Source organism: Chiloscyllium punctatum, chromosome 25, assembly GCF_047496795.1.
Source record: "Chiloscyllium punctatum isolate Juve2018m chromosome 25, sChiPun1.3, whole genome shotgun sequence".
Lineage (NCBI taxonomy): Eukaryota > Metazoa > Chordata > Chondrichthyes > Orectolobiformes > Hemiscylliidae > Chiloscyllium > Chiloscyllium punctatum.
In genome coordinates, this window is record NC_092763.1 from 39,339,791 (window position 1) to 39,344,583 (window position 4,793).

The window sequence follows — 4,793 nt, forward strand, 5'->3', positions numbered from 1 at the left end:
GCTGCCTGACTACTGGTATGCTGTGCCATACTACCATCTGCTGGTTAATACCTGAAGAACACAGACAATGTATCAGCAGCTAATCAACCAGGATTCAAATTCAAATTTTATTTCTGATGCACCAAACCCCAATTTATTGGCAGCAATTCTGAAATTCTACACAGGATTATACATTCAACCAGTTGGTTACCATAACCCAATGAATAAAAGAGCCTTTTGAAAAAAGCTTAGCAAAAAAATACCTCGATTGCCTACAGCCATACTAGTCTGAAGACGCCTGATCTTGCCTGATCTCGGAAGCTAAGCAGACTCAGACCTAGTTAGTACTTGGATGGGAGACTGCCTGAGAATACCAGATGCAATAGGCTTTTAAGAGTGGCTCAGTGGTTAGCACTGCTGCTTCACAGCACCAGGATCCTGGGTTCAATTCCAGCCTCGAGCGAATGTCTGTATGGAGTTTACACATTCTCCCTGTGTCTGCGTGGGTTTTCTCCCACAGTCCAAAGATGTGCAGGTTAGATGAATTGGCCATGTTAAGTTGCACATAATGTTAGGTGCATTAGTCAGAGGGAAATGGGTCTGGGTGGGTTACTCTTTGAAGGGTTGGTGTGGACTTGTTGGGCCAAAGGGCCTGTTTCCACACTGTAAGAAATCTAATCTACTGATAGGAAAATGATTGTTGCAGGAGTACAGATAGCTGTAACATGCTGGAACACAATTGATTTCATGAGAATTGACTGGGAAATTAAAACTTCCAATTGGCTATTACCCAATGTCAGAAATCTTCCAAATGAAATCTCAAGTGTGAGCTGGATTTGAGACTTCAAAGGATTTCAGCTTACTAGCTTCAATAGATAGCCAGAAAAAATTAGAGGGAGTAAAACCTATTTTGCTCCTTACTTGAAATGCAGTAGGTACACCATCTTGCTGGCTGCATGATCCTACATGTAGCATGAACCTGAGAGCACGTGTTTCTGATTTGCGGGTAACTTAATTGGGAAGGTGAACTTGGTTCTGGTATGTGTTTTAACAAGCATGCATGGCATGCAAAGACTTGCACTAGATCTTCTCAGTGCTTGCAATTAGGTAGGTCAAACCACCCTCAAACATCCAAGAACTAAATATTGTGGTTCATCCCACAATCAGCAACTCAGTTGTTCACCACCCATCACAGAAAGTTTCTCATGCTCTCTCTGATTGCTAGAGGGAAGTTGCTGGTCAAAAACCACTGCCAAATAGGAAAGTGAGCAATTCCTTTCAGCTAATTTGCAGAACCCAGAAGCACTAAACCAACTCGACAACTGCAAGAGTCAATGCTGTCAGAAGCACCACCAGAGTGGGGAGGTGAATGAAGAAGAGGAACCAGCTCCAAGCTCCTCACCCTTGAATTACAGCAAATTGGGGACCATCACCAGGAAACAGACTTAACAGTATTGCAAATATAAACTATTGTGTAAATGGACTGAGGAATACAATACAAGAAGAGATTTAATCTGTTTGCTCTTACGTTAATGTCAAATTTAAACAGTCATGTGATGGAGTTTTATCTTATGAAGAAAATACATCTTTTGGATGAAAAAATAATGGTTTGTAGCCACAAGCTAAATTATTAAAGTAACTTTTTCAATCTATCTAACTCAGTCTGATCATGAAATTTACCAGGATTCAAATTCAAATTTTATTTCTGATGCACCAAACTCCAACTTATTGGCAGCAGTTCTGAAATTCTACACAGGATTATACATTCGACCAGTTAGTTACCATAACCCAATGAATAAAAGAGCTTTTTGAAAAAAGCTTAGCAAAACAAAAACCCAGATCTTCTGATAGGAAAATGATTGTTGCAGGAGTACAGATAGCTGTTACATGCTGGGACACAGTTGATTTTTGATAAATGGTTTATTAACATAATCAGAATAAATTAGAATAATCTAAATTAGAATAATTAGAAATTGTCAGGATTTTATATGATTCGTGGTGATGGGCCACAGAATAGTGTTAGCACAAGTACTGGTTATGGTAACTAACTGGTTGAATGTATAATCCTGTGTAGAATTTCAGAACTGCTGCCAATAAGTTGGAGTTTGGTGCATCAGAAATAAAATTTGAATTTGAATCCTGGTAAATTTCATGATCAGACTGAGTTAGATAGATTGAAAAAGTTACTTTAATAATTTAGCTTGTGGCTACAAACCATTATTTTTTCATCCAAAAGATACTGCCTTTATTCCTGATGAAGGGCTTTTGCCCGAAACGTCGATTTCGAAGCTACTTGGATGCTACCTGAACTGCTGTGCTCTTCCAGCACCACTAATCCAGAATCTGGTTTCCAGCATCTGCAGTCATTGTTTTTTACCTTACTGACAGTGAAGCAGGATTTTAGCTTGTTTCCTTGGTCACAAGAGAAATGCAGAGGTGAAAGATTTATGGATTTCAAAATAATATTGGAATGCAATTACAGATTCTTACATTTCTTAAGGAAGAGAAGGAATGGGTATTATGTACACTGCATTCCAATATAATTAGCACACTCGTAAATATTACAACATTATTGAAGTAAATGGTTAACAGTTTCATGTTAGTATAGGTTCAAGTTAGATTTATGAGTATCACATGATTGCAGGGACATCATTAAATGTGTGAACTTTATACTCATAATACAAGACATGATATTCTCGATATGCCCTTTTATGACTCCACCAGAATTCACCCAGCTGACTAATCTCATCAAAGAGATATAGATCATTTATTTAGGAAACAGCAGCAGGAGTGTTTTCTCTCCAACCTCGAGAGAGTACACTAAGAGAATTCAGCTCCTCACGTGGGCAGGCACTCTGACTTTTCTAACATTGTGCTGCAGACCACTCATCAGAGCATTATACCTTGTAACTGTACTCATTGCCCTCTCTCCACATCCCTCACAGCCTTCTCATTACACCATCTCAACAGCCAACAACTACACTCTCGCTCATCCTATGTTTTCTCACATTCACATATCAGTATTGTTCTTCCCTTCTCTCCACACAAGCCATTTATGACACTCATTACCCTCTGCTTTCTCTCCTTGGAGGAGAAGATAGCACACAACTGCCCAAAATGCCAGAGCCTTCTGAGGCATCTGTGCTCTGACATTTCAAGAGATCTGTAGAAACCCATGTCAACAATCTAATTTCCTTGAAGCTAGGTCTGTTTCTATCCCCTTTGCACTGTGAAGCAACAAATGGCTGAGGAGAAGGGAGCTGGTGTTGTTGTTGTATCACCTTCTCCTCTTGCTGTTACTGGCTCAGTTTTGGTGCTTCTCTGTCCTTCTTCAAAGGGCTAATATGGAACTACAGAAGCAACTCCATTCATGGTGAGGGTCAACAGAAGGAAAATGTGACTGTCGGTGAATGAAATGCATGTTAGGTGACACGACATGTAAGTTGGTAATCATCTATCAAGCACTGAAATACGTTCCAAGAAAAGATAGTGTGAGCAGGAGCCCCTTGTGTTGTTGTGGCTGGGGCTCTTTCGTTTTGCTGTTCAAAGGCTGCTCAGCCTCTCAATTTCAGCATAGTAGTTCCTATGGCATGAACTGGCCAATAGGAAGAGACTGTTTCACTGGTGCACTACTGATTACAGCTTCTAAATTTGTCTTGAAAATATTTTTCAGTTTAGTTTTTAACTGAGTGTCTTCACATTATTTATATCAACCAAAATAAATAGCTCAAGATAAAATAAAAATCTAATTGGAGCTGAGTTTTCCAGTCCTAGAAGTGACAGACCTGAAAGTGGGAATGCAATTTATTTATATGTAACCATAATGCTTTTCCAACTTCATCTGAATTAAACTTTGGACAGAGAGGCCCAAACTTGATTTTCCTACTACATTGCTAATTAAGGTCCTTAAGTTATCTCATAATGACTAAATAAAGAACATTTAAAGACTGATTTCCACCTGGGCTATAATAATCTCAGCTCAAGATGGAACAAAACTAAAGAGGTGGCCCACCTAACTGATAAACTAGTGAGGGCAGGCTGTCGTTGTTGGTGAGTTGGGAAGTAGAGCTCTCCAATTTGCATAAATTTGCACACAATTCAGGGACTGTACATAGGCCAGGGAGGTGATCACTGAAAGCCTTTGCTTCTGAACCCTCTGCACCTTCTCCATGCAACCTCCAACCTCAGAAATCCTTCCCTCCAAACAAAAGCACTTACCTGGTACCTTGGTCCTTGGCACGTTGAGTGTTCCCTCAGTTGTCAGACACTTTGCAAAGGCACTGTTGATATCAAGCGCTACCACTTCTGATCAACTGGCAAAACATCTATTTTCAAGGTCTTGGTTTCAAGGAAAGACCTGTTGCTGCCCTCCTGAGTGCTTTATTAGAGGAAAATATGGCAAGTATTTCTGGGAAAAATCAACACAGATATCTTACCACCTTTTCAGCAGTGGGCAAAGCATACAACTACACCGAAAGAACCAGTCATGGCTTTTTTTGAGAAAATTCCTTTTGAACCAGGAACAGCAGGATTACTACTCCTAAATTTGCAAGCTTGAGAACTCTGGGCAGAATTTTCCCAGTCCAATGGAGATGAGCTGGAAAGCAGGAAGGTTGGCAATCTGGTGGAGAAGACATTTGGAAAGGGGATTCTGTCATTCTTCTTGCCACCATGCCAGCTTGCCAGTGGCCGAGTATTTCCCACCTCCATGGGCATGTTGCTCAAATGAGGGTAGCCGTGAACAAGAGGGTAAACTGCCAGGTAAACCTGGAAGCTTCTAGTGAGTTCCTGTACTGAGAGGCCCTCCTTGAGGG

The 4,793-nt window shown here is 40.4% G+C and overlaps 1 pseudogene; it reads left to right on the forward strand.

The window, feature by feature from the left end:
* Positions 1-249: 249 nt before the first annotated feature.
* LOC140496112 (5S ribosomal RNA) lies at positions 250-368 on the forward strand (annotated as a pseudogene).
* Positions 369-4,793: the final 4,425 nt, after the last annotated feature.